Below are 23,775 nucleotides of genomic sequence, written 5' to 3' on the forward strand. Positions count from 1 at the left end.
CTCGGTAGAGTGCTGTGGCAGCAAAAGCTCACAGCAACCTCAAACTCTTGGGCTTAAGAGATTCTCTTGCCTCAGCCTCCCAAGTAGCTGGGACTACAGGTGCCCGCCACAATGCTCAGCTATTTTTTGTTGCAGTTGTCATTGTTGTTTAGCTGACCCAGGCCAGGTTTGAACCCGCCAGCCTCAGTGCATGTGGTTGGTGCTGTAACCACTGAGCTACAGGTGCTAAGCCCAGGTTTCATTTCTTTTTGAAGCTTTGAATTATAAATAGCTTTATTTTTTATTTATTTATTTTTTTTATTAAACCATAGCTGTGTACATTAGTATGATCATGGGGCACCATACACTTGGTTCATATATCGTTTGACACATTTTCATCACATTAGTTAACATAGCTTTTGTAGCATTTTCTTAGTTATTTTGCTAAGACCTTTACATTCCACATTTACTAGGATTCACATATACCCTTGTAAGATGCACCGCAGGTGTAATCCCATTAGTCCCCCTTCTTCCGCCTCCCTCCCCCCTCCCTCCCCTCCCTTTCCCCTTTCTCCCTATTCTTAGGTTATAACTGGGATATTATAAATAGCTTTAAATAAGGATAAATAATATCCCTTTAAAGTTTATTAATATTTTATTAATATATCAGTATTTGTAAAAACATCTAAAACCTAACTTATTCCCATTTTGAACATAATATATAATACTAAATCAATTTTTATTTATTTATTTTTTTTGTAGAGACAGAGTACCACTGTACTGCCCTCGGGTAGAGTGCCGTGGCGTCACATGGCTCACAGCAACTTCTAACTCTTGGGCTTACGCGATTCTCTTGCCTCAGCCTCCCGAGCAGCTGGGACTACAGGCACCCACCACAACGCCCGGCTATTTTCTGTTGCAGTTTGGCCGGGGCTGGGTTTGGGCCCGCACCCTACTCACTGAGCCACAGGAGCCGCCCCTAAATCAATTTTTAAATAAACCGTCTTTGTAGCTTTCTTAAAGTAATAATTTATTGGAGAAATTCATTTGAGACAAATAACCACTTTAAAGTGAACAAGTCAGTGGCACTTAATACATTCATAATGTGTAACCACAAAGTCTGTCTAGTTTCAACATATTTCTATAACTGCAAAGTAAAATCCATTATTCATTAAGTAGTTTCTCCCCACTATTCCCTCCCCAATACCTCTGGCAACAACCAATCTGGGTCTGTCTCTATGGATTTAACTATTCTGAATATTTTATATAAATGAAATCACAAAATATGTGGCCTTTTATTTTATTTTTTTTTTGAGATAGAATCCGGCTCTGTCCTCAAGGCAAGAGTGCAACGGCATTATAGCAAACTCAAACTCCTGGACTTGAGCAATCCTCTTGCCTCAGCCTCCCAAGTAGCTGAGACTATGGGTGCACACTACCACATCTGGCTAATTTTTCTATTTTTTGTAGAGACAGGCTCTTGATCTTTTTTTTTTTTTCTTTTAGAGACAGAGTCTCAAGCTATCACGCTGGGTAGAGTGCCGTGGGACTGCAGCCAACTGCCACAATGCCCAGCTATTTTTGTTGTTGTTGCAGTTGTTATTGTTGTTTTTAGCTGGCCCAGGCTGGGTTCAAACCTGCCAGCCTCAGTGCTATGTGGCCAGCACCCTACCCACTGAGCTACGGGCACCACCACAGGCTCTTAATCTTGCTCAGGCTAGTCTCAAACTCCTGGCCTCAAGTAATCCTCCCAGTTCAGTCTCCCAGAGTGCCAGGATTACAGGCAAGAGCCACCATGCCCTCCATGACCTTTTATTTTTTGACTCTCTTCCTTCACTTAGCATATTTTCAAGGATCATCAAGAAATTTGTCAGATATTTTATTCCTTTTAGTGACTGAAGAAAAAATATGTATATGTGATAGAAAGTATTCATAAAAAGGATTAGAAAGCTTGATGTATCTAGTGTTTCTTCTTTTGTCTTTAGAAAATTTTAGAAATTTAACTTAAAAATTACTTATTTTTCAGAATCATTGTTGATCCACGTCTTCACTGGAAGAGAAAGTAAATTGTGTTTTGTTGGCTGAACTAAAATCTACGCCTGCTGACCAAAGGTTTTAGAACTCATTACCAGAAAGAAGCACCACACAGGAATTCCATATCCAACTGGATAAAAAAAATTTAAAGAAACAGGTTCTGTCAATGATAAGCCATGGTCTGATAGGCCACATGTTAGTGAAGAAACTGTAGCATCCATAGAAGAAACCTTTGAGGTAAGTCCATGAAAGTCATTAATACGGGCATCACTAGAGCTAAGGCTTTCAAGTCTACTACGCATAAGATTCTATGGACAAGACTTCACATGAAAGCATACAAATTTGAGTGCATCAAATGTTATTAGAAGAGGATTATCATGCAAAACTTTCTGTTCAATGAAAAACTTAGCAACAATGATGCATTTTTTAATAAAATAATTTAATGTTCTCCAATGAAGCAACATTCCACATTAGTGGCAAAGTCAACAAGCATAATTGCCTTATTTGGGGAACTGAAAATCCACAGGAGTCTGTTGAACATGAAAGAGGTTCTCCCAAAGTTAATGTGTGATGTGCTCTGGGAAAAAGCAAGTCATAGGGCCATTCTTTTTTGAAGGGCATGTTGTTAATGGTGATAGTTATTTAGAAATGCTGCAAAATTATTTTATTCCTCAGTTTGAACAATTAGGACTGGTGGAGAATACAGTGTTTCGATAAGATGGTGCTCCTTGTCACTTTGCTTTGCATATTTGACAGTTTCTACGTGAGAAATTCCCTAACAGGTAGATTGGAAAAGGTAGACCATTTTCTTGGCCTCTACGTTTGCCAGATTTGACTCCATTGGATTTCTGTTCACGCAGCCATGTTAAAACCATGAATAAACCAAACCTTGATCTTTAGAAGACTTGCAAGCTGGGATAACTTATGTGATTGCTGGTATTACTGAAAATCACTTGAAAATGTTTTCCGAGAACTACAGAATTGTATTACTCTTTGTGTTAATAATGATGGTGGACATGTTGAAAGTTAACAAAATCACTACAAAAAAGTGTTTCCTCTTTCTAATCCTTTTTACAGTCTCTGTCTATCACATATACTTACAACGTTACAACTAAATTACACACAAACTTTATGTATGGATAGCCTGTATTTATATACCACGATTTGTTTATCCACTCATCTGCTGATGGACATTTGGACTACTCCTAACTTTTGGCTGTTTTGTAAATAGTGCTTCTATGAACTTGCATGTAATATACTTGATTACCAGTATTCAATTCTTTTGGATATATACTTAGGTTTGTAATGTATTCAGAGTAATCCAGAATTCTAAACACTATAGAACAATAGTACTTGGAACTTTCAAAAATTGTAGTTAAACTCCTCTTGAAGTGTAAAAATGAACTTCAGAAAAGTTATTTACTAGACTATTCTAACTGAATCCAGCTATACTATGACTGGATTTTTGTGTTTTGAAGGGGTTATTTTTTGCATTTAAAAATTCATATAGCAAAAAAAAATTCATATAGCAAATCAAGACTATTGTGTGGATCCAACATATGGAAAAAATTTTACAGTAGAGAATTACAATTAAACCTGAATGATAGGTATTTTTTAGATAAGCCTATTTCTTACATAAGCTTAAATAGAATCAGAAATGAAATAGGTAAACTTGGGCGGCACCTGTGGCTCAGTCGGTAAGGCGCCGGCCCCATATACCGAGGGCAGTGGGTTCAAACCCAGCCCCGGCCGAACTGCAACCAAAAAATAGCCAGGCGTTGTGGCGGGCGCCTGTAGTCCCAGCTACTCGGGAGGCTGAGGCAAGAGAATCGCTTAAGCCCAGGAGTTGGAGGTTGCTGTGAGCTGTGTGAGGCCACGGCACTCTACCGAGGGCCATAAAGTGAGACTCTGTCTCTACAAAAAAAAAAAAAAAAAAAGAAAGAAATAGGTAAACTTAATGAATTAAGAGAAATCAGAAGAATGATCTATTAGAAAAGACCTTCAATTGTGGGCAGTGCCTGTGGCTCAAAGGTGTAGGGCACCAGCTCCATATACCGGCCCTAGCCAAAAAAAAAAAAAAAAAAGGAAAAGACTTCAATTGCAATTATGGTCATTTTGTAAAGCATAGAAAATAAAATTCATTTATTGGTAAAGCTTTAGGTACACTTCCATTTTTAAAAATTTCAAGCGGTATTCATAAAAGTCTACCTCCTACTTTTTTTTTTTTTTGAGACAGAGTCTGAAGCTGTCGCCCTGGGTAGAGTGCCATGGCATCACAGCTCACAGCAACCTCCAACTCTTGGGCTTAAGCCATTCTCTTTTTTTGTGTGTGATTTTTTTGGCCGGGGCTGGGTTTGAACCTGCCACCTCCGGCATATGGGACCGGTGCCCTACTCCTTGAGCCACAGGCGCCTCCTGGCTTAAGCCATTCTCTTGCCTCAGCCTCCCAAGTAGTTGGGACTACAGGTGCCCGCCACAATGCCCGGCTATTTTTGGAGTGTAGTTGTCAGTGTATGGCAGGCCTGGGCTGGATTCAAACCCACCAGCTCCGATGTACGTGGCTGGCACCCTAGCCACTGAGCTACAGGTGCCAACCCCTACTTTTTTATTTTTTAAAAAACTAAAATCTGCAGACAGTAAACCCTTAAGTCTCTTTGTTTTTTGAGACAGAGTTTCACTTTGTCACCCTCAGTAGAGTGTTATGATATCATAGCTCACAGCAAACTCTTGGGCTCAAGCGTTTCTCTTGCTTCAGCTTCCCAAGTAGCTGGGAATACATGTGCCCACAACGCCCAGCAATTTTTAGAGATGGGGTCTTGTTCTGTTTCAGGCTGGTCTTGAACTTGTGAGGTCAAGCAATCCACCCATCTTTGCCTCCCAAGTGTGAGATTACAGGCGTGAGCCACCACACCTGGAATACCTTAAGTCTTCATCTATGTATTGATTAGCACTTGTGGGTAAGGAAATGGCCTAAAGTCTGAAAAAGAACCAGCCCAAAGGATTAGAGGGAGTAATAATCCGTGAAGCTCAAAGCTAGGAATGGTTTCCATCTCAAACAGCCAGACTGAAAAACTCATCACTTAAGTAGCACTAGGCAGAGTAATCAGTAAAGCCTTGTGTCTGTACGGCAAATTTATTTATTTATTTAATTACTTATTTTCAATACTGGAACTAAAGACATGCACCACCATAAAAGGCATGTATCACCACACCTGGTTAATTTTTTCTGTTTTTAGTAGAGATAGGGGTCTCACTTTTGCTCAGGGTGGTCTCGAATTTCCCACCTCCACCTCCCAGAGTACTAGGATTACAGGCATGGGCCACCAGAGCCCAGCCAGCAAAATTATTTAAATACTGCTCTGGTCCTGCCTAACAAAGATTAAAACAAGATCCAATGGGATCAATCTATTCCCAAGTAATTTAACCATGTCAAAAAGCAAAGCTGAAGAATACTTGCAGGAATACAAAAATATCTTTCTACAAGGTAAAATTTATAAATAACTAGCATCCAATCAAAAATTAGCAGTTTTGGCTCGGTGACTATAGCACAGTGGTTACAGTGCCCACCACATACACCTAGGCTGGAAGGTTCAAACCTAGCCTGGACCTGCTAAGCAACAATGACAACTGCAATAGAAAAATAGCCGGGCATTGTGGTGGGAACCTATAGTCCTGGAGGCTGAGGCAAGAGAATTGCTTGAGCCCAAGAGTTAGAGGTTGCTGTAGCTGTGATGCACTGCACTCTTCCAAGGGCAACAAAGTAAAACTCTGTCTCAAAAAACAAAAAAACAAAAAAAAAAAAAGAAAGAAAGAAATTATAATTGAACATAACATAATATATAAATGCAGGCTTGGCACCCATAATACAGTGGTTATGGCACCAGCTACATACACGGAAGCTGGCAGGTTCAAACCCAGCCCGGGCCAGCTAAACAACAATGACAACTGCAACAACAAAAAAAAGCTGAGCATTGTGGCAGGTGCCTGTAGTCCCAGCTACTTGGGGACTGAGGCAAGAGAATCACTTAAGCCCAAGAGTTTGAGGTTGCTGTGAGCTGTGATGCCACAGCACTCTACCAAGGGTGACACAGTAAGACTGTCTCAAAAAAAAATACATATATATTAATGCATAATTCAAATACTATATTACTTAATACATAATTCATAATTGAATGCATTTTAGATATTTAAACAACTAATGACTGAAATGTTAAATATAGCCATAAAAAATAATAGAGACTCAAATCAAATGTCTAAAAATAACAACTATAATATCTGAGATGAAAAATAAACTGCATAAGATTAACAGCAGATTAACCATTAAAGAAAAGATCAGTGAATTTGAAGACATAACAATAGAAACTATCCAAACTAAAATAGCAAGAGCACTAAAAAAATTTCAATAGAACATCAGTGAGATGTACAACATACGTGTAATTAAGAGTCTGCAAAGGCAAAGAAAAGGGGGAAAGACAAAAAAATATTTAAATCAGGGCATGGTGGCTCACACCTGTTATCATAGAACTCTGGGAGGCTGAGGTAGGTAGGTTGCCTGAGCTCACGGGTTCGAGACCATCCTGAGCCAGAGAGAGACCCTGTCTCTAAAAATTGCCAGGCGGTATAGCAGGTGCCTGTATTTCCAGCTACTGAGCAGTCTGAGGTGAGAGAATAGCTTGAGCCCAAGAGTTTGAGGTTGCTATGAGCTATGACGCCACAGCACTCTACCAAGGGCAACAAAATGAGACTACCTCAAAAATAAATAAATAAATAAAATTAAAAATATATATATATATACACATATATTTTTAAAGAAATGATGAACATTTTCCAAATTAATGAAAACTATAAACCAGTGATTCTCAACCTTCCTAATGCCACGGCCCTTTTAATACAGTTCCTGTGGGTCGCGACCCACAGGTTGAGAACCACTGCTATAAACCCACAGACCCAAGAAACATAGCAAACCCCAAGCAAAGTAAACTATACAAAGCCCAAGCACAAGAAAACCACACAAAGGCACATAAAAATAAAATTCCTTACAAAATGGTGGCAAGAAGAAAATATTTAAAAGCAGCCAGAAGCTGGGTGCAGTGGCACACGCCCATAGTCCTAGCTACTTGAGAGGCTGAGGCAGGAGGACTGCCTGGGCCCAAGAGTTCAAGTCCAGCCAGGGTAATATGGTAGATTCTGTCTCTAAAAAGAAAAGCAGCCAGAGGAAAAGAAAAAAAAAAGACATACTATGTAGACAGGAAAAAAAGCATATTTCTCATCTGAAGCAATACAAATGAGAAAAAAAAAAAAAATGGAGAAGCATCTTTAAAGTTCTTAAAGAAAAAAAATGGCAATCTAGAATTCTTTACCTAGCAAAAATACCTCTCTCAAACAAAGATAAAATATTTCTTCAGACATGTAAAAGCTGAAAGAATTCACTACTAGCAGACTACATGAAATTTTAAAGGCAATCATTCACACGAGAGGAAAATGATACTAAAAAGAAAAAAGAAAATGATACTACATGTAAATTGATCTAAGCAAAGGAATGGACAACTATTAAAGATTTTTTTTTAACTATTAAGACTTTTGAAAATATAGCTGTTTAAAGTAAAAATAGTAAGAATACATTCTGAAATTTTAAAAATACATAGAAGTCCACCATATGTGGCTAATTTTTATATTTTTGGTATAGATGGAATCTTACTTTTTGCTTAGGTTGGTCTCAAACTTATGACCTCAAACAAACCTCCTGTGTTGGCCTCCCAGCGTGCCCAACCAAGAAACCCAATTTAAATACAAAGACAAAAATAAGGGGGGCGGAGGCAAGATAGCCAACTGGAGCCAGCTTTCCACAGAAGTTCCTATCCAGAAGGAGAGTTACAGGACAGAAGTTTACCAAGTAAGCTGATGGTTTGGAGCTGAGCCAAGAGAGAAAGTTGAAGAATGCACATCAACCCTGCTGAGGTGAGCCGCAACCCCAAGGATACAAACAAAATACAAAATCCATTCCCAGGCAGACAGGAGTCCCCTCTCCCATGAGAACAGCTCGCAGTATACTTTCTACAAACAAGCGAGCAGAATTCAAACGTCCTCCAATTTTACCCCATGGGAGAGATCCTCTAAAAACCGGACCTCCTTCCCCTACTAGGGTGCCATGGCACTCTCCTGCTAGGCATAAAACTGTATATATTCTCTATCTGCAATTCTGAACTCCCAGCACTCCCCTTCCATTCTCACCCCAAGGTCTGGAAGCTGTCCCCCATGGAGTCCAGACTCTTGGGCATTTTCTTGAGAGGTGTGGACAGGGCATGGGCTGTTGCAGGTCTGTGCTGATTCTGCAGCACAGATATAAGGAGAAAACGGTGGACTGAAGGAACCATACAGGAAAGGGAGAGGCAGTGCCCCCACCCCCACCCCGCACAGAGCAGCAGTAGGAACAACAGGGCTCACACTCACACCCCTGGGGATATTTTGGAAGGACACTCTCTGTCTGTCAGGGCAACCAGAGAAAGCCAAGTATCTTCTCCAGTGGCAGACACTGGAGGAATAGATCTGGGACTTAATGCAGGCCCCAAGTGAGCAAAGGTTATGCCTGAGGCAGTACCAGTCTGGACAGAGCGCTGGGAAGGAGAATTGAAGATTCATGCGCAGAGATGGCATACTCCCAGGGCGGGGCTGAGCCAGAGGACTGCTTTAGTGAGCACATGCAGAGACGGCATACTCCCAGGATAGAGCTGAGCCAGAAGACTGCTTTAGTGAGCATGTGCAGAGATGGCATACTCTCAGGGTGGGGCTGAGCCAGAGGATTGCTTTAGGAAGCCTAAGAAACACCTGGCCCTCAAGGGATCATAGTCAAGACAAAAACAGGTGGGGAAAGGCAGGAACTGAGAGCTCAGTGTGAGCTCTAACCACACCCACCCCAACACAGACTGCAAGAGAGACAGACACACTAGCTCCAGACAGCAGCACATACCGGGGCTGAGTCGTAGTTTCTGTGAACTCAAAACAGTGCCTGGTCTGCAGAGGAATATAGCCAGGACAAAATCACAAATTCTGCGCAAATATAAGTGTCAGCAACATCAATCAGGGGCGGGGCTGGAACTGAGTGAACTGCCTCAGCTTCCATAACCGTCCGAGGTTGTCAGACCTCAGCTTTCTCTGCCAGATGGTGGCAGAGTGCAGAGGCCTAGCCAAGGAGACATAAGATCTCTCTGTGACTCAGGCAGGCTCAAACCCCTGGAGCATCTGCTCATTGGAGGGAACTGGCTAATAGCCCCTTGGGGTTACCAGTGACTGAGTGTGACAGAGGTGCAAGGTGGGGAAGGAGGCATCAACCTTCCCAGACTAATTCATTTGTTGGGAGGGTCCTTCTGACTCCACGGAGTACCAGAATAAGTCATACTCGAGCCTCCAGCTGACCCTTGCTATCTAGTTGCAGAGACCTTTTGAACTCCCTCACTTGAGAACGGGTGTTGACTGGGACAATTGATTTGGATCTTTCGAACTGGCCCAATCATCCGAAGACTATCCAAAGTGGTACCCTGGGTGTGTGTTTGTGGAAAGGTTTGATTTTCCTTTTCCAGTTGTTGCCCATGGGGGGCAAGGTGACTTAATTGCTAGTATTTCTCCACAGCTGAGACTTCAACTCAGAGTAACTAATTCACTAGGGTAGGACAGAGACCAGCTAAAAACAAGACGGAGCCACTTAGCCACACCACACCAAGTAAGTTCCCAGTGTCTCAGGCTGTAGCACTATACAGGTCCTTTGCAAAGCTCTAGGGGAAAAAGTACAGACACCAGTCACAGCTCTTGGGCAAAGGGCTGGTTAATCACTACTCCAGGAGTCCCCCAACCCAACTTCACCTTATCTGCTCATCTAGTCAAACAGTGTAAAATAATCATAGGGCGGAATCAGCGGGAAAACTCTGGTAACATGAATAATCAGAGTAGATCAACTCCCCCAAGGAACGATATGGCGGACACAACTGAAGATCCCATTCATAGACAAACGGCTGAGATGTCAGAAATCAAATTTGGAGTTTGGATTGCAAATAATATTAATAGACTGGAGGTAAAGCTGGAATTAGAAATTCAAGGAGCAATTCAAAAGTTGTCTCAAGAATTCAATGAATAAAATATTTTGAATAAAATCACCAAATATTTTGACACATTGAGACAAGAATTTGCAGCCCTCAAAGATCTGAGAAATACAGTAGACTCCCTCAGTAACAGAATGGAGCAAGCAGAAGAAAGGATTTCTGATATTGAAGACAAAGCTTTTGAATGATCCTAAGTGCTCAAGGAAGAAAAGAAATGGAGAGCAAAAATGGATCATTCTCTCAGAGAGCTCTGGGATAATTCATAGAAAACTAATATTTGCTTTATAGGAATTCCTGAAGGTGACGAAGTTGCTTCACAAAGCACAGAGGCCCTTCATGAGATTATGAAGGAGAACTTTCCAGACATGCCAAGAGATTCTGAAATTCAGATAGCAGTTTCAGAACCCCAGCACAATTCAACCCCAATAAGACAACTCCCAGACACATCATAATTAACTTCACTAAAGTTAATATAAAGGAGAACATTCTGAAAGCAGCCAGACATAAGAAAACCATAACTCGGGACGGCGCCTGTGGCTCAAGGAGTAGGGCGCTGGTCCCATACACCGGAGGTGGCGGGTTCAAACCCAGCCCTGGCCAAAAAAAAGAAAAAAACACCACAAAAAAAAGAAAACCATAACCCACAAGGGGAAGAATATTAGAATGACTGCAGATCGCTCTGCTGAAACTTTTCAAGCTAGAAGAGGGTGGTCATCGACTTTTAAATCTCCTAAAACAAAATAACTTTCAACCCAGAATCCTGTATCCAGCTAAACTGTTTCATTTATGATGGAGAAATTAAATACTTTCATGAAATTCATATGCTGAAGAAATTTATCATAACTAAACCAGCTCTCCAGAATATTCTCAGATCTGTCCTCCATAATGACGAGCACAATCTTCCACCACAAAACTAAACTCATTAAGAAACTTTTGATCAAATTCCAACTTCCACAGTGGCAAAAGGATTAAAAATGTCCACTGGACTTTCAAAAAACTCAATACCCAAAATTCTACCAGGCTTATCAATATTTTCTATTAATGTGAATGGCTTAAATTGTCCTCTAAAGAGGCACAGGTTGGCTGACTGGATACAAAAACTCAGGCCAGATATTTGTTGCATATAAGAATCTCATATTACCTTAAAAGATAAATATAGACTCAGGGTGAAGGGATAGTCATATATATTCCAGGCAAATGGAAATCAGAAAAAGCAGGTGTTGCAATTCTATTCACAGATACAATAGGCTTTAAACCAACAAAAGTAAGGAAGAATAAGGATGGTCACTTCATATTTGTTAAGGGTAACACTCAATATGAGATTTCAATTATTAACATTTATGCACCCATCCAGAATGCCCCTCAACTTATAAGAGAAGACTCTAACAGACACGAGCAACTTGATTTCCTCCAGCTCCATAATAGTTGGAGATTTTAACACTCCTTTGGCAATGTTGGATAGATCCTCCAATAGAAGCTAAGCAGGGTGACGCCTGTGGCTCAGTGAGTACGGCGCCAGCCCCATATACCGAGGGTGGAGGGTTCAAACCCAGCCCAGGCCGAACTGCAACCAAAAAATAGCCGGGCATTGTGGTGGCGCTTGTAGTCCCAGCTGCTCGGGAGGCTGAGGCAGGAGAATCACGAAAGCCCAAGAGCTAGAGGTTGCTGTGAGTCCTGTGACATCATGGCACTCTACCAAGGGTGGTAAAGTGAGATTCTGTCTCTACCAAAAAAAAAAAATTAATTAATTAAAAAAAAAAAGAAGAAGCTAAGCAAAGAAATTTTAGATTTAAACTTAACCATTCAACACTTGGAAAGATGTTTGGAGAACATTTAGAGATCTAAAAATAGACCTGCCATTCGATCCTACAATTCCTCTACTAGGTATACATCCAGAAGACCAAAAATCATATATAACAAAGATATATGTACCAGAATGTTTATGGCAGCCCAATTCATAAATGCTAAGTCATGGAAGAAGCCCAAGTACCCATCGACCCATGAATGGATCAATAAATTGTGATATATGTTGCAGTCCCAGCTACTCGGGAGGCTGAGGCAAGAGAATCGCTTAAGCCCAGGAGTTGGAGGTTGCTGTGAGCTGTGTGAGGCCATGGCACTCTACTGAGGGCCATAAAGTGAGACTCTGTCTCTACAAAAAAAATAAATAAATAAATAAATAAATTGTGATATATGAACACCATGGAATATTATGCAGCCTTAAAGAAAGATGGAGACTTTACCTCTTACATGTTTACATGGATGGAGCTGAAACATATTCTTCCTAGTAAAGGATCTCAAGAATGGAAGAAAAAGTATCCAATGTACTCAGTCTTACTATGAAACCAATTTATAGCTTTTTTATGAAATCTATAACCTAATTATAGCCCAAGAAGAAGGGGAAAGGGGAGAGGGAGGAGAGGGGGGAAGATGGGTGGAGGGAGAATAATTGGTGGGACCACACCTATGGTGCATCTTATAAGGGTACATGTGAAATTTACTAGGTGTAGAATATAAATGTCTTAACACATAACTAAGAAAATGCCGTGAAGGCTATGTTAACCAGTTTGATGAAAAACTTTCAAATTGTAGGGCGGCGCCTGTGGCTCAAGGAGTAGGGCGCTGATCCCATATGCCAGAGGTGGTGGGTTCAAACCCAGCCCCGGCCAAAAAAAAAAAAACTTTCAAATTGTAGGTGGCGCCTGTGGCTCAAGGAGTAAGGCACCGGTCCCATATACCGGACCGAATGGTGGGTTCAAACCTAGCCCCGGCCAAAAACCACAAAAAAAAAAAGAAAAAATTTCAAATTGTATATAAAACCAGCACATTATACCCCATGATTGCATTAATGTACATAGTTAAGATTTAATTAAAAAATAAAAGCAAAATACATAAAGCCCTTGAACAGTACTACCCCTTAACAGATATATACACAACACTGTACCCAACAAGAAAATACACAGTGTTCTCAGGTATACATGTACCATATCTAGAATACCATATGTTCACAGCAAAATAAATCTCAATAAATATTTTTTAAAGTGTAGCCATACAAAATAATCTGACCAAAATGGTCTACAAAATCCACAAATATCTGGAAGTTAAACAAAGCAACAAACCACAACTAACAGATAAAGGAAGAAATCACAGGGAAACCAGTAGAGAGAAATGAAAACGAAAACTTAACATACCAAAACTAAAAGGTCACAGTAAAGACAGTGCTCAAAAGGAAATTTATAGTTCTTACATACTTATATTAAAAAAAAAAAAAAAACAGGGGCGGCACCTGTGGCTCAGAGGAGTAGGTGCCAGCCCCATATGCCGGAGATGGCGGGTTCAAACCCAGCCCCGGCCAAAATCTATAAAAAAGAAAAAAACAGGCAGGGCGAGATGGCTCATGCCTGTAACACTAGCACTCTAGGAGGCCCAGGCAGGTGAATTACCTGAGCTCACATGTTCCAAACCAACCTTAGCCAGAGTGAGACCTCACCTCTAAAAATAGCCAGGTCCTGTGGCAGGAGCCTGTAGTCCCAGCTACTTGGGAGGCTAAGGCTGGAGAATCACTTGAGCCCAAGAGTTGGAGGTTGCTGTGAGCTATGACACCACAGCTCTCTACCAAAGGTAACAAAGTGAGACTCTTATCTCCAAAAAAAAAAAAAAGGAAAGAAAATGCAACAGATCCACATTTTGGAAACTTAACCTACCTACTTCAAGCTTTACCATAAACCTACATAATCAGAACACAGTGGTACTGGTGTAATGACAAATAGATCAATGGAACAGGGAATCCAGAGATAGAATGCCTATCAACGAAAGTACAAAGGCAAGTTAGTGGAGAAAAGACAATCTTTTCAATAAATGATGTCAGAATAACTAGCTCTCCATATGTAGAAAAATGAACATAATCCACAGGTCTTCCTATACAAAACATGTAATTAAAAATAGATCATAAACCTAAATGTAAAGATCTGTAAGTAAAAACTTCTAGAACAGCCGACACCTGTAGCTCAGTGGGTAGGGTGCCAGCCACATACACCAAGGCTGGTGGGTTCGAACCCAGTACGGGCCAGCTAAAACAACAATGACAACTGCAACAACAACAAAAATAGCCAGGTGTTGTGGTGGGCACCTGTAGTCCCAGTTACTTGGGAGGCTGAGGCAAGAGAATCCCTTAAGCCCAAGAGTTTGAGGTTGCTGTGAGCTACGAAGCTACAGCACTCTACCGAAAGTGATATAGTGAAACTCTGCCTCAAAAAAAAAGAAACACTTCTACAGAGTCTTCAAATGCCACCTTGCTACTATCACCACCACAAACACTCCTTCTCAGCAGAGGCCCAGGAGACCAGGAATACCACCAAACCAAAGCAGGAACCTCAGTTTGAGTTCAAAGCATCTCAGGCAACCCAGGAGCAAAATTTTTATACTGTGGAACTGGAAAGAGGACCCAAGGGATTTGGCTTTAGTTTTCGAGGAGGTCCAGAGTATAACATGGACATTTATGTTCTGCACTTAGCAGAGGATGGTCCTGTAGAAAGGTGTGAAAAGATGAGGATTGGTAATGAAATTTTATTTTTATTTATTTATTATTATTATTTATTTTTTTTTTTTTGCAGTGTTTGGCCGGGGCTGGTAATGAAATTTTATAGATCAATGGTGAGACCACCAAAAACATGAAGCATTCTCCAGCTATAGAACTGATTAAGAATGGTGGCCACAGAGTTCATCTGTTTCTTAAGTGGGGGAGACGGCTCAGTACCAGAATATGACCCCAGCAGCGACCGCAACGGTCCCTCGGCCAGGCCACAAGGTATTCTGGAAGTGAGGGCCGCGCCCAGCGGTTGCCAGCAACAGCATCCATCCCCGGAGTCCAGTTATCCACCTGATCTTCACAAATCATCACAGCATGGGGAAAAGCGGGCACACGGGAAAGATCCAAAGTGCAGCAGAGAGTATAGCAGACAACCGAACGAACACCACACACCTGGAATGGAACTTCTCGCAAAGCCAGCGGGCACCCGAGGGGCCCAGGGATGCACGGGCTGAGCGCACGGCCGCCAACAGGCCCAAGAGGCGGTCTCCAGAGAAGCGCAGAGAGGGCACCAGGAGCGCTGACAACACGCTGGAAAGGAGGGAGAAGCACAAGAAGAGAGGTTTCTCCGTAGAGAAGGCAAGAAGGGTCCCCAACCCGCCAGAGGGACGGCTCTCCCAGCCGTCGGAGAAGGTCCCTGGAGAGAGACTCATGCACCAGAAGGTCTCAGAGGGGAGGAGAGGCGGCTCGCCCGAAAGGAAGGCAAAGTACACCGATAAGAGGCGCAGGAGAGAGCGGTCCCTGGACAAAAGGAGCCCAGAGTACAAAGGCAGCCACGGAGAACCAGAAGAGGCGAATCTGAAGCAGGATGCCTGCAAAAGTTCCAGACGTCCCGGAGCAGAGGACGGCCTTAAAAGAATATAGCACCGGGCGGCGCCTGTGGCTGAAGCAGAGGCGGCCTTAAAAGAATATAGCACCGGGCGGCGCCTGTGGCTCAAGTGGTAGGGCACCGGTCCCATATGCCAGAGGTGGCGGGTTCAAACCCAGCCCCGGCCAAAAAAAACAAACAAACAACAACAACAAAAAAAAAAATGTAGCACCGACCCCAGTATCTGAGACCCTGAACAACCTTTACCGTGTCAAAGGTTCTAAAAGGAAGTCACAAACTTGAGATAATTTAGTTTCTTACCTAATGAAGTTATCTGACACTTCATGATCCTATGAATAGCAACAAACATTTTATGCATTTGAAATCTTATAAGAAAAAAATATATATGAAGTGTTGTGCCTGATATATAATATTAAAGAAAGTATTGGGCAGCACCTATGGCTCAAAGGAGTAGGGCGCTGGCCCCATAAGCCAGAGGTGGTGGGTTCAAGCCCAGCCCCGGCCAAAATCTGCAAAAAAAAAAAAAAGAAAGTATTAAAAAAAAAAACTTCTAGGGTGGCACCTGTGGCTCAGTGAGCAGGGCGCCGGCCCCATATACCGAGGGTGGCGGGTTCAAACCCAGCCCCCGCCAAACTGCAACAAAAACAATAGCCAGGCGTTGTGGCAGGCGCCTGTAGTCCCAGCTACTCTAGAGGCTGAGGCAGGAGAATCGCCTAAGCCCAGGAGTTGGAGGTTGCTGTGAGCTGTGTGACGCCAAGGCACTCTACCAAGGGCAATAAAGTGAAACTCTGTCTCTACAAAAAAAAAAAAAAAAAAAAAAAACTCTTTAGAAGAACACAGAGAAGAAAATCTTTGTGAACTGTGGGTTAGTCAAAATTTTCTAGATCTGACATCAAAAGCACAATCAAATTGGGCAGTGCCTGTGGCTCAGTGGGTAGGGCACTGGCCCAATATACTGAGGGTGGCGGGTTCAAACCCGACCTCTGCTAAACTACCACAAAAAAATAGCTGGGCATTCTGGCGGGTGCCTGCAGTCCCAGCTACTAGGGAGGCTGAGGCAAGAGAATCGCCTAAGCCCAGGAGTTGGAGGTTGCTGTGAGCTGCGTGATGCCACGGCACTCTACCGAGGGCGATAAAGTTAGACTCCATCTCTACAAAAAAAAAAAAAAAAGCACAATCAAATTGTCGGTGTGGTGGCTCACACACCTGATCTTCAGGTGCTAGAGCTCAGGAGTTTGAGACTTGCCTGAGCGAGAGTGAGACCCTGACTCATGAAAAAAAAAAAATGAAAATGAAAAACCCAGCCAGGCGCCATGGTGAACACCTGTAATCCAGTGGCATCTAGAGGTTGAGGCAGCAGGATGCCCACAGCCCGAGTATGAGGTTGCAGTGAGCTATGACACCATTGCACCCTGCTAAGGGCATAGGGTGAGACTCTTTCTCAACAACAACAAAAAAAAAAGCACAATTTAAAAAAACTGATAAATTAGATTTAATTAAAATTTAAAACTTCTTGAAAAACACTGTTAAGAAAATGAAGACAAGCCACAATGAAAGAGAACAATTCCCAACCTTACGGAGCTTTTGTTTTAGTGGTGGAATCAGATAATAATCAAATACATAATACCATGTCAGGTTGTGATAAGACAATTAAGGCAAGGAAATAAAGAATGATAGTGGGCCGGACATGATGGCTCATACCTGTAATCACTTTGGGAGGCCAAGGTGGACGGATTGCTTGATCTTGGGAGTTAGAGAGCAGCCCGAACAAGAGCAAGACCCCATCTCTAAAAATGGCCAGGTGTTGGGTAGCGCCTGTGGCTTAGTGGGTAGGGCACTGGCTCAATATCCCGAGGGTGGCAGGTTCAAATCCAGCCTGGCCAAACTGCAACAAAAAAATAGCCAGGTATTGTGGCAGGCGCCTGTAGTCCCAGCTACTCAGGAGGCTGAGGCAAGAGAATCGCCTAAGCCCAGGAATTGGAGGTTGCTGTGAGCTGTGTGACGCCATAGCACTCTACTGAGTACTGAGGGTGATAAAAGTGAGACTGTCTCTACAAAAAAAAAAAAATGACCAGGCGTGTGGCGCACACCTTAGTCCCAGCTACTTGGGAGGCTGAGGCAAGAGAAGCACTTGCACCCAGGAGTTTGAGGTTGCTATGAGCTGTGACGCCATGGTACTCTACCGAGAGCAATCTAGTGAGACTTATTCTCAAAAAACAAAAAATGAGGGCAGTGCCTGTGGCTCAAGGAGTAGGGTGCCGGTCCCATATGCCAGAGGTGACGGGTTCAAACCCAGCCCTGGCCAAAAACCACACACACAAAAAAAAAAATGACAGTGGTCATACTATAGATAGGAAAACCATACAAGCCCTCTACAAGGAAGTAATATTTGTTCACCAAGTAAAGGGAAGAAATGATTTATAAAACAGAACAATAAAAGAATTTACCGCAAGGTTGGCAAGTATAAAGTCATATTAATGTTTTGTATATTATAGTTTATAGGAATATGAGTGATGTAAAATATGTAAAGTGTTTTATTCTTTTAGAAGATTTAAATATCGTCTCCACAATCTTGTTTGTACACTTGTTATTGGTCTCCCTTCATGGCTAACAGAGAAGTAAAAAAACCAAAACTAAATTGTATTAATATAGTGTGTTTCCATTAAAATGTTTTCTCTCTCTCTTCTGCTGAAAGGAAAAAGACAAGCTAAGTTTGGAAGAAAATATTTGCAAATTACTCATTTGATAAAATGACCTATATAAAGAGCTCTCAAAATAAGACAAACGATCCAATTTAAGACAATCCAAATAAAATGTAGTCAAAAGACATACACTGATACTTCAAAGAAGATATACACATGGCAAATAAGTACATGAAATAATGCTCAGTATCACTTGTCATTAAGGAAATACTAACTACAAACACAATAAGATAACACTATAGACTTTAGAATATTTTAAATTAAAAAAAGACATAAAAAAAAAGACGTCAAATGTTGTTGAGAATGCACAGCAAGTAGGTCTAGTACACTGCTGTTGAGAATATAAGAATGGCACAAGTATTCTGGAAAATGGTTTAACACTTCTTCAAAAATTAAACATAGCCTATAATCTTAACACTCTGGGACGCCAAGGTCAGTGGAAAGCCTGAGCTCAGGAATTTGAGACCAGTCTGAGCAAGAGCAAGACCCCATCTCTAAAAATAGCTGGGCATTGTAGGAGGTACCTGCACTCCCAGCAACTCGACAGGCTGAGGCAAGAGGATCCCTTGAGCCCAAGAGTTTGAGGTTGCTGTGCACTGAGGCCATGGCACTCTACCAAGGGTGACAAAGTGAGACTCTGTCTCAAAAAAAAAAAAAAGTTAAACATATCCCACTATATGTCCGCAGCATTTCTACTAATTATGTATCTGTATAGACTTGTACATGAACGTTCACAGAAGCTTTGAAATGACCATAAACTACAAACAACTAAAATGTCTATCAACAGGTAAATGGATAAACAAATTATAGTATATCTTTACAATGAAATACTATTATGCTATAAGAAGGAATGAACTAGTTATACATAAAACATGAAAAAATTCAAAAATAATTATAATGAGTGAAAAGACAAAATAAAAGTGCATACTTTATAATTCCATTTATATAAAATTCTAGAAAGTACACAATAATCTGTAGTGACAGCAATCAGATAAGTGGTTGCTGGCATGGGGAAGTGAGACTGGGAGAGGTGTTACAAAGGACCCCAGGGAAACTTTTGGGAGGAGGGGTAATAGGTTTATTACCTTGATTGAGATGATGGTTTCATGGATATATACATATGTCAAAATATCTTTTTTTTTTTTTTTTCACTTTGTCGCACTTGGTAGAGTGCTATGCTGTCACAGCTCATAACAACCTCAAACTCTTGGGCTCAAGGGATCCTCTTGCCTCAGTTTTCCATTTTTAGTAGAGGTAGGGTCTCACTCTTACTGAGGCTGGTGTCAAACTCGTGAACTCAAGTGATCCCTCCCACCTTGGTGAATACTAGGATTACAGGCGTGAGCCACTGCGCCCAGCCTTTCAAAACGTCTTATATATTCCAAATATGTGTAGGTTATTATAAATCAATTATACCTCAATAAAACTATTTTTAAAAGTCAGACATGGGGCGGCGCCTGTGGCTCAGTCGGTAAGGCGCCGGCCCCATATACTGACGGTGGCGGGTTCAAACCCGGCCCCGGCCAAACTGCAACCAAAAAATAGCCGGGCGTTGTGGCAGGCGCCTGTAATCCCAGCTACTCGGGAGGCTAAGGCAAGAGAATCGCTTAAGCCCAGGAGTTGGAGGTTGCTGTGAGCTGTGTGATGCCATGGCACTCTACCGAGGGCCATAAAGTGAGACTCTGTCTCTACAAAAAAAAAAGAAAAAAAAGTCAGACATATCTTGGCTTGGTGCCCATAGCACAGTGGTTATGGTGCCAGCCACATGCACTGAGGGTGGCAGTTCGAAACCGGCCTGGGCTAGCTGAACAACAATGACAACTGCAACAACAACAACAACAAAAATAGCGGGCACCTCTATTCCCAGCTACTTTGGAGGCTGAGGTAAGAGAATCACTTAAGCCCAGGAGCTTGAGGTTGCTGTGAGCTGTGACGCCAAAGCACTCTACCAAGGGCAACATAATAAAACTCCGTCTGAAAAAAAAAAATTAGACAGATCTTTTCCTTATAAATTAAAGGTAGGATTAAACTAAGAAAACACTTTTTTTTTTTTTTATTGAAACAGAGTCTCACTTTGTCACCCTCATTAGAGTGCCATGGTGTCATAACTCACAGCAACCTCAAACTCTTGGGCCCAAGCGATTCTCTTGCCTCAGCCTCTCTAGTAACTGGGACTAAAGGAGCCTGCCACAACACCCATCTATTTTATTTTTCTTTTGAGATAGAGTCTCACCATATTGCTGTCCGTAGAGTGCCATGGCATCACAGCCCATAGCAACCTCAAACTCTTGGGCTTAAGCGATTCTCTAACCTCAGCCTCCCATGTAGCTGGGAATACAGGCACCCACCACAATACCTGGCTACTTTTTTTGTTGTAGTTGTCATTGTTTTTTAGCAGGCCCAGGCCAGGTTCAAATCCTCCAGCCCCGGTGTATGTGGCCAGCACCCTAACCACTGAGCAATGGCACTGAGCCTATTTTTTTGTTTTGTTTTGTTTAGCAGGCCTGGGCTGGGTTTGAATCCACCAGCCCCAGAACATCTGGCCAGCACCCTAACCACTGAGATGGGCACCCAGCCTAAGAAAAGACTTCTCTTAAATATTTTTATTTTTTATTGTTTCCTCCAAATTATTTGTAGAAAAAAATTTGAAGTACTTATCACTGATATAGGACAAAATCTTCCATGAAGACTATACGGTTACATAAAGGTAAAAAGATTTTCTTAAATCATCTTCGACGATTCATATGTGAGAGTTCTCCTATGATCTTATCTAACACACCTAAGCATTGTTATGATAGACTTTTGAACTAGCCACAGAACTTCACTAAATCAGTCTATCTACCTTAACTATCTTTCAAGGTGAAAATAGTTTAAAATGTTGATTTTTTTTTTTGCAGTTTTTGGCCAGGGCTGGGTTTGAATCCACCACTTCCGGCATATGAGACTGGCACCCTACTCCATTGAGCCACAGGTGCCGCCTAAAATGTTGATTTTTATCATCTGGTCAAAAAAAAAAAGCACAAAGTTCTAATAAGCAGGTAAACATTTCATTTATCACTTCTTTATAGTGTCAGCTTAACATTAGTTTTTTCAGTAAGGCACAGCAACAACTAATACTGACTAAAAAGCTCAAAAATATCCCTTTCAGGCGGCGCCTGTGGCTCAAGGAGTAGGGCGCTGGTCCCATATGCCGGAGGTGGCGGGTTCAAACCCAGCCCTGGCCAAAAAACACACACACAAAAAAAAAAATCCCTTTCATAAGTGGTGGTACAGGTAGAATAATTCTTCGTTTCAATAAAAATTTGTAGCAGGCAATATTATTGTACCTGAAGAACAGCAAATAACAAGAACTCTCAAATATTTAAAATACTATAGTTTCACACTATAAAAATATTTCCTAAGCAAAAGATACACAGTTCCCTTCACCACTACCATCACCTTCCCCCAAAGAAAGGAAGCTAGCTACTCCTGCAACAGCTCTAGGCAACTGCTCAAAATAGGAAGCAAAGAATAACTGAAACTAAGTGGTAAGCAATCTGTAGCAAATAGTCTTTCCTTCTAAGTAGCAGGCCAATAAAAAGGCTGATGGTCCTATCTAGTAAGACCACTATTTTTAAACTATGATCAAAGGAAATTCTGTCCTTCCCCATAAGATAATATTCAGAAAACTCCCAGAATTTTGGTGTACTACAATAATATTCATGCCCAAATTGATGAAAGTATGTCAATAGCAGTCAGAATTTATTTTCATGACAATTCTGCATTAAGACAAAATGCAGGCTGCCAGAGTTACACCTTGGCAGTGGCTCTTTTACAAAGCCATTTTTAAATGTCTGTTTCGAATTATGTCAGTAATCTTGGCAAAATGCTAGGAGTACTTTACATAGCACAGGTCTATTAGGCAGTGTTAACACATGGGAGTTTGAATCAAATGTTTATTTTTCAATGGAATGATTAAGTCAATATAGATAAGAGAGTAACAATAGTATAAATAATCAGTATTTTATTACATCACTGGAATTTTTTTTTTTTTTTTTTTGAGACAGAGTCTCACTTTGTTGCCCGCGGTAGAGTGCTATGGCGTCACAGCTCACAGCAACCTCCAATTCTTGGGCTTAAGCGATTCTCTTGCCTCAACCTCCTGAGTAGCTGGTACTACAGGCTCCCGCCACAACACTCAGCTATTTTTTTGTTGCATTTGTCATTGTTGTTTAGCTGGCCCGCGCTGGGTTCAAACCACCAGCCTTTGGTGTATGTGGCTGGCACCATAATCACTGTGCTACGAGCACCAAGCCCATCACTGGAATTTTTTAATTTTCTATTTTAAAAAAAACTTGGGAACTTGTAAGTTTTATAATGAACCATACATTCTTATTCTAAGCTAAGAACACTGTTCTGAGACTTAAATGGAAAGGGTAATTTTGAATAATTTCAAATGATCTCACTAGTCTGAAATTTATTTTAGCCATCATAAATACAAAAACTTTCATTACATATTACATATATTAAAGTAGTTTACTTTGTGAAAAAAGAAAAGTTAAAGCTATACCCTGTTTGTACACCTCATATTGTACTAAGTAGTCAACATTTTATATATAGCCCTTGAAATATGTAATCCTTAGAGAAGCGAAGTAAAATCAAGAAAGTATAGTGGTTAGAAAGTTGCTTTTACCATTCTGTTGTGGATAAGGGTCCCCTTGGTAACATGGCCACAAACCAAACAACTTACAAGTACATTCTCTTGAAAAGAAAGAAGTCAGATACAAGCTTAATTCATCTACCAATACTGGTGGAAAACTAAATCCTCCTCTCCATAGTGAATAGTGCCACCTGTAATTCAAAGAACAGTACTGTGAAATAAACTATAACTTTTAAAGTATTTTTGTACTCTTTACTCTTTCTCATCCCAAAAGTAATATATAGAAGGAAATAAATATAAAATATTTTAAGATGGAGGAATGTCAATTTTCCAGAAAGACTCCTTACTATTCTATTTAAATTGTTAAATGCTTCACTACCTCTCATGTTTTTTTCTTTTTTTTTTTGTAGAGACAGTTTCACTTTATTGCCCTCGGTAGAGTGCCATGGCATCACACGGCTCACAGCAACCTCTAACTCTTGGGCTTACGCGAGCAGCTGGGACTACAGGCGCCCGCCACAACACCCGGCTATTTTTTTGTTGCAGTTTGGCCGGGGCTGGGTTTGAACCCACCACCTTCGGTATATGGGGCCGGTGCACTGCTCACTGAGCCACAGGCGCCGCCCACTACCTCTCATCTTTTAAATAGTTCATGATGAACATTATGTTTATTTTTCACTTCATTATTTTCTTTTTTTTTTTTTTTGCAGTTTTTGGCCAGGGCTGGGTTTGAACCTACCACCTCTGGCATACAGGGCCGGCGCCCTACCCCTTTGAGCCACAGGCGCCACCCCACTTCATTATTTTCATTCAGACTTCTTCATAGAAGAAATTGTCCCGATTTCTGTCAAAGCTAACACTAATAGTTTGCACACCAAAGTGATGGAGACGGCTACCAAATTGCACTTTAC

The 23,775-nt window shown here is 41.4% G+C and overlaps 1 protein-coding gene across 2 annotated transcripts in view; it reads right to left on the reverse strand.

Annotated features, from left to right (window-relative positions):
• Nucleotides 1-23,775, reverse strand: part of NT5C2 (5'-nucleotidase, cytosolic II) — a 142,587-nt gene that overhangs the window by 94,532 nt on the left and 24,280 nt on the right. The gene's annotated exons all lie outside the window — the stretch shown is intronic.

Source organism: Nycticebus coucang, chromosome 3, assembly GCF_027406575.1.
Source record: "Nycticebus coucang isolate mNycCou1 chromosome 3, mNycCou1.pri, whole genome shotgun sequence".
NCBI classification, from domain to species: Eukaryota; Metazoa; Chordata; class Mammalia; order Primates; family Lorisidae; genus Nycticebus; species Nycticebus coucang.